At 37.3% G+C, this 7,494-nt stretch overlaps 1 pseudogene; it reads right to left on the reverse strand.

The window, feature by feature from the left end:
- Nucleotides 1-2,754: 2,754 nt before the first annotated feature.
- LOC101717944 (embigin pseudogene) lies at nucleotides 2,755-6,859 on the reverse strand (annotated as a pseudogene).
- Nucleotides 6,860-7,494: the final 635 nt, after the last annotated feature.

The following is a 7,494-nucleotide window of genomic DNA, read 5'->3' on the forward strand; positions in this document are numbered from 1 at the left end:
GAGTGATGTATTTCAAGCCCTAAAGGAAAACAGCCTCCAACCCAGATTGATGTACCCTGCAAAATTATCTTTCAAAATTGATGGAGAAATAAGATACTTTCATGATAAAGAGTGCCTCAGGAACTTCATGAATACCAAACCAGCACTCCAAAAATTTTAGACAATACCCTAGGAAAAGACAATGAGGATCACAACCCCAGGGAGCCCAGCAGAATGAATCCATTGGGCATGACAAATTAAATGCAAAGGGGGAGAATCCAACAAAAACATAAAGTCATGACAAGGCTTTTAAAACTTTTAACTTCATCTCTCTCATGAGAGTATAATTCAGTCTTGTTATTGTACTGATTAGTATTTTTCTGATTCTAGAGTTGCACACCTTTCCTTGTGCTGTACTGGATATTTATTATCTTCTTATGTCTACTTTTTAATTGGCTTGTCTATTAATGAGCTGTAAGAGTTCTTTATGTATTCTGGTCATAGGTTATATGCATTGTAAATAAGTCTGTTTAAGGACTACTCAAATTTAATGATGCCATTTAAAGTTCTAAATTTTGATGGAATCTCATTTATCAATTTTTTTCTTTTATACATCGTGGTTTTTTACTCCTAGGTAGTTCTTGCTTATTCTAAATTCATAAACATTTCCCTTATAATTTCTACTTAAAGTTTTATACTTTTAGGCTTTCCTATTTAGGTTCATAGATCCCTTCAAGTTATTTTTATGTATGGAAATAAAGGGTTGAGGTTAATTTTTTATATATGGATACCAGATGCTCTAGTGCCATTTGTTGAAAACACTATCTTTTCCTTGGCTCTTGAATTGAGTTTATATTCTATAAAATGTAAATGCTAAATAATCTCTCAAAACTCACTGGACCTTATATGTGTGGTTCTATTTCTAGATTCTCTGTTTTATTCCAATGATCTATATGTCTTTCCTTACTCCAACACTGCCTTGATTACTGTAGCTTTAGAAAAAGTCTTAAAATTAGGTACTAAATGTCTTCCAACACTTTTTTTTTAACTTTTCTAGGTCCTTTGTAATCCTAGATTACTTTCAAATTTCAATATCCAATTCTTCATTTATAGCAAGTATACATAGACCTGAATTTTTATATATACCTTGTGTTTTCTAATCCTGCTAAATTCAAATACAAGTTCTAGGGGATCCTAGAGATTTCTTAGTATTTTCTCTGTAGATGATTGTTTCATTTACATATAAAGATTTAGCTTCTACCTTGCCAATCCTATCCTAATTGTGTCATTTTATTGCCATACTATTTTGGTTTGGGCCTAGGTTTCAAAGTTTAATAGACAGATGAAGAGTGAGCATATCTGCCCTTGTTCCCCACCTTAAGGAGAAAGCATTGTATCTTCTCCATTCATATAAGCCATTTTTGCTGGAAGTATGAAATACATGTCTTTAGTCTATAGAGAAGGTTGTGTTCTGCTTCTAGTCTCCTGATAGCTTTTACCATGAACAGCTGTGGAATTTAGCCCAGTACTTTTTCTCCAACTAGTGATAGGATCATATAGCTTTTTCCTTTCCTCTGTGAAAATGATGACTTTTGAGGGTGGATCTTCCAATGCTGAACCAACACTGCCATCCCTATAATAAAACCACTTTCTACATACTGCCAGATCTGACTTCTAATAGTTTGTTTTGTTAAACAAATTTCTTTCTACACTCATAGCTTTTTCTTCTATTATCTTTATCCAGTTTTAGGATTAGCACAATGTTGATTTCCTGAAATGAGGGGAGAAGTGTTCCTTCTTTTTTCCACCTTAAATGTTTGATATAATTTATCAGTTAAAATGTTTATGAGCCTGCTGTTGTCATATAGGTAGGTTTTCAAGCTAGGAATATACTTTCTTTAATAGGTGCTATTCAAATTTTATATTTCCTCCAGATTTAGTTTCATTAATTTGTCTTCCTAGGTACTTCTTGGAAGTTGTCAAATTTATTTCAAAACAGATTTTTGTAATATGCTTTCTATAACCTTTTAAATTCTGTAACATCTGGGGTAATGTCTCCTAGATCTTGATACTGTAATTTTTAAAATGTATATTTGATATTGTGTAATAGGAAGTAAAGGTCTAAAGGAGTAGGGGAAGTGGGAGGGGTAGGGGAAAGGAAAGAAGGGAAAAGAAAAAGTATGAGAAAAGGAAAAAAATGGAAACAAAATCTTTGCAAATAGGAAAGGGTGGATGCAGTGAAGGGAGGGCAGGGGAAGGGGGAAAAAAGTAAGAACCAAGATACTCATGTAATGGTACAAGATCCCAATGATGTACATAAATGTATTTTATACCTAAAATGTACCAATAAACTGAATGAGGAAAAAAACACTGGAAGGGCTGTGGGGAAAGAGGAACACTCCTCTATTGCCAGTGGGAGGTTAGAGTGGTGCAGCCACTGTGGAAATCAGTATGGAGATGCCTCAGAGTACTTGTACTGGAAGTTCCATTTGACCCTGCTATTGCCCTGCTGGGTATCTTCCCCAAAGAATTAAAAAAAAATCATACCACAGTGATATATGTGCACCCATATTCATAGCAGTACAAATTAGTAATAGCTAAAACTTGGAAGCAGCCCATTTTCCCATCAACTGGAGACGGGATAAAGAAGATGTGCTTTTTTAGTAAAATGGAATACCACTCAGCCATAAAAAGGAGAAATTATATACATTTATAACTAAATGCATGCATTGAGGCCATACTCTTAAGTGAAATAAATAGGACATGCATGTGTAAATGCCAAATTGTTTCTCTAGTGTGAGAAACTGAAAGTGTAAATAAGGAATAAAAGGTATAATAGATAATGTGAAATAGGAAGGAAAGGGGAAAAGCAGAAGGGGATGTTGGTGGGGTAGGGGAAAGGAAAGAAGGGAATGAAATTAATATGAGAAAATGAAAAATTGGAAACAAAGACTTTGTAAATAGGGAGGGATGAAGTGGTTGAGGAGAGGGCAGGGAATGAGGACAAAATAAGAACCAAGAGAGATTATGTAAATGTACAAATTTCCAATGATGAATGTTATTATATTGTATAACTAAAATAAAGGAATAAAATTAATTTTAAAAATACTGGGGGTTCTATGTTCTTGCAGCAACAATAAACTGCAGGTCACTCAGGTTCATTCATTCTTCTGTAGCACAATACATCAAAGTTCTTAGTTTACAAATTTTAATTCAAACAGAACAATTCTGGGTAATCAGCGAGTCTTCTAAAATAGAGTTCTTATGACTGAAAACTTTAGCTCTCTCTTACCTCTTTTTTTGCTACAGAGCTGAATGGCAATTTCTAGTCCAAAGTGCTATTCACAATACATGCCTCACACATGTGCACTCTACATACCTGTAATGCAGATAGGCAGACACCCTTGTGAGCACAGATGGAATGCATTCACTCTCTGGAGTTTACTCCCAAACAATAGGAGCTCCAACTACCTGCAGTTACAGTGAACTGCACCTCAGATCATCCACATCCATTCACTTCTATGGAGAACAATAAACCAATCAAAATCTTAGTGTACAATTCTTCATTTCAAACAACAGATCCATTCTCAAAAGTCAGTTAGACTTCTTAAAAGAGATGTCGTCAGGGAAATATTTAGAACTCTCCAAGTCCTTTCTTTGTAACAGAATTGCATGGCACTTTCTAGATCACATTGCCAATTGCAAAAGAATCCTCATAGATGGGCATTCTACAGATCTGTAATACCAATTAGGAGACACTACAGTTAGTACAGGCACATTGTATTCCTCTATGGTGATGACTACCAAATCCTTGGGAGTGCTAGTTGCATCCAGTTACAAAACATTGTACCTTGTGTCATCCACCTCAATTCACTTTTTGGGGCACAATACACCAATGAAATTCTAGGTGTTCATGCTTCATTTCAAGACTTTCTTTTTAATAAGTTATTTGGCTTTAAAAAGGTCTTTAGTGACACTTATTCTATGAACTATTAACTGATTTTGCTGATGGCTTTTCTGCTACTAAATAATTTTGTTGATGTCCCTTGAAGACCAAGACAAAATTAATTACTGTGGCTTACAGCTCACAGAACATACTTCCCACAGTTTACCTTCCTTTAGTACAAAATAATTACAAAATTAAAATATACTTTTAGATCTGAGATAGCATATATTATTTATGAAGCTATTGCTGTGCATGTTGCATAAACTTTTCATCTTTAAAAAATAAATGCTCAGATTCTCTTAAAAGCTGAAACACAAAGTTTTGTACATCCTCCCTGGCACTTGTTTTAATCTTTCCCATTCATTGACTTAGATTCATTTTTTCTTTACCTGGGGGCATTATATCTATACTGTTGCTATCATCTGACTTCAGCTGCTCAATTTGTTCAAATTCTTTTCCATCATCTGGATGGTTCTTTTCCTTTGGGTGTACACTTCATAAAGCAGAATAATAAACACTAAAACAACAGCTTCAGCAATTATTGCAAGAAATGGTTTGAGGGGCACCAAAAGCTCAGCACAACAAGCTCAAGCTGCTCCTCACTCTCACCCAGTTGGAATACTGCATGGCACCCGTAGTACTCCCCATCTTCTTCCAGAAGATGCTTTATCTTGAGGTTTGTTTCATTGCTGTAGGTTTCATTGATAATATACTTATCATTCATGAGAACATCAATAGGAACCTGTAAACTCCCATTATTTCTGTACCAGGTCCAATGTAAAGGAAAGCAATTTTGACATTTGCACACTGGGAAATAGAGTCCCCAACTTAAGTGAACAATGGCTTGTTTTTACCATGAAGTTCAGAAATTTTGATATTAAATGTTCCTCTTTGATCCTTTTCTTCTTCTTCAAGGAGATGAGAATAGCTTCCCATTTGTTTGCAGTTAATGATCGTGATCTTGTAGTGGGTATACAGAGTGTTTCCTGTTAATAGTAAGAGAATAATTCTTATGTAGCTCTTCATCCTTTTTCCAAGTCACATTGAATTCAAATCCCCTGAAGTTGTGAGCTGGCAGGTGAGAGTGATAATAGAAAAACTTTCCAAAGTAATATTTTTTTCTACTAGCATACTGGAATGTTCAGTTAGGGATATGTTATGACTTTCTAAGGAAAGATTATTTTGTCATCATTTCTTCTCAAACACGTAAACTTATAAAAGGTGAATCTGCAGTTCCATTGCCTGTCTCATTCCCACTTTCCACAATGAGGAGGAACAGCAGCAGCAGAAGCCACAGTGGACAGGGCTGTTTTTGTGTGCTCCAGGCACCCCAGTCTTCCCAGGCCAGACAGCATGGCTCTGGTGGGCTGCTGTGGTTCCTGAGGAGGCTGCTGCTCTAGGGCCTCCAATAGCCAGTGCTCTCATGCTTCATTTCAAACACCAGAACCATCCTGGAAAGTTAGTTAGGCTTTGAACATAGAGTTGTTATGAGGGAAAGATTTAGACCTTTAGAAATAGAGCTGCATGGCACTTTCTAGGCCAAAGTGCCATTCACAGTAGAAACCTAACAGAGGTGCACTCTACAAAACTGTAATGCACATAGGCAGACACTCCAGTAAGCACAGGAAGACTGCACTCTGTCTATGGAGATTACTGCCAAACACTGGAAGTTCTAGCTGCTTGCAGTTACAAAAACTGGACCTCAAGTCATCCACCCCCATTTACTTCTATGGGGCACAATACATCAAAGAAAATCTTAGTGCACAAAATTCAATTTATTTTTTTCCATTAAGTTTATTGGTACATTTTAGGTGTACAATACAGTTACATTCAACATTGGGATCTTGTACCTTTATACGCTGTATCTTGGTTCTTATTTTTTTCCCCGTTTCCTAGCCTCCCTTCATTCCCTCCATCCTTCCCTATTTACAAAAACTTTGTTTCCATTTTATTTCTTTTCTCATTTTCTCTTTTCCCTTCTTTCCTTTCCCCTACCCCTCCCACTTCCCCTACTCCTTTAGACCTATTCTTCCTATTTCACATTATCAGTTATACATTTTGAACCTTATTTACACTTTTAGTTTTTTGCACCAGAGAAACTATTCAGTATTTACACATGTGTGTCCTATTTATTTCACTTAAGAGTATGGCCTCAATGTGGATCCATTTAGCTATAAACCTCTCTAGTTTCTCATTCTTTATGGCTGAGGTAGTACTCCATTTTATATAAAAAAACAACACATTTTCTTTATCCAGTCTCCAGTTGATGGGCAATTGGGCTGTTTCTAAGTTTTAGCTATTACAAACTGTCCCACTATAAACATAAGTGCACATGGTATGATCCTTTTAATTCTTTTCACCAAATTCAATTTAAAGAGCTAAACCATTCTGGCAAGTCAGTGATGCCTCTAATATCAATATAGTTGATATTACTGAAACATTTAGAACTCTCAAGCCCTTTCTTTGCCACTGAGCACCATGGCACTATCTAGGCTAAACTGCCCTTCAAAACAGAAGTCTCATATATCTGCACTCTACAAATGTGTAATCCATATAGGTAGATACTCCAGTAAGCACATAACAAACACATTCCTTTAATGGAATTTACTGACAAACACTGGAAGTTCTATCTGCTTGCAGTTACAGCCAACTTCTCAGATTATCTACTTTCATTCGCTGCTATGGGGCACAATACACCAAAGATCTTAGTCTCTCTCATTATTGTTCTAGGCATCCCAGCAGTTCTTTCCCCCAATAAAGCCCTGGCTCCAGTGCTCCTGTTTTGGGTTAATTTCTTTCATTCTGGTGCCAAGACCCAGGAAGGTACCCGAGATTAGTGATGATCCCCTGCTGGTTGGGGTCGATTGGTCTCTCAGCCATTCTTCCTGAACCCTGCCAGATGAAAACCCAACCAGGGCCCTTCACCTTTGCCATTGCTGATTCCTCGTATCCACACCAGTCCCCAATTCCTGGGTGAGTACACAGATTAGCCTCTCTCTCAAGTCCTCTGTCCCTCTCTTTCAAAAAATTCTGGCACTAGGTCAGATGGCCTCCACACCCCATGGCCAGGACAGCCACCCCTGGGTGACATCCATCAGCCTGATTCCTCTCAGTCTCTCTCTTCAGAGATTGGAGATTGTCAAAGGGGACAAGGATGCTTCTCCCTTTTGCCCTTCTCCTTGGGAGTTTTCTGATATTCACCCTCTATGTCTGGCACTCCTTCAACTTGGGAGCTACACAAGTCAAACCTCCCCAGTCAACACCACTGGGATGTTTACTAGCTAATCTCAAAGCTCTCAGGCTCACCAGTGATCTCAATATTAAATACCTTATTTTTTACTGCAATCAGGCTTGGCTCCAATATAAATTAGACAATGACTCCCACTGGCCAGAAAATGGAAATTCAACCCAAACATTTTGTGGGATCATTATAACTTTTGTCAATGCAAGGGCAAATGGTCTGAAGTCCCCTACATGCAAGCTTTCTCCTATCTCCACACTCATCCCTCTCTCTGTCAATCTTGTGCCACCTCTCAGATTCTGGCCCATGCAATATCTCCCACCACTCC

This window comes from Heterocephalus glaber, unplaced genomic scaffold (genome assembly GCF_053883595.1).
Source record: "Heterocephalus glaber isolate CG9 unplaced genomic scaffold, H.glaber_assembly_v1.0 deba00001446, whole genome shotgun sequence".
Taxonomy (NCBI): domain Eukaryota; kingdom Metazoa; phylum Chordata; class Mammalia; order Rodentia; family Bathyergidae; genus Heterocephalus; species Heterocephalus glaber.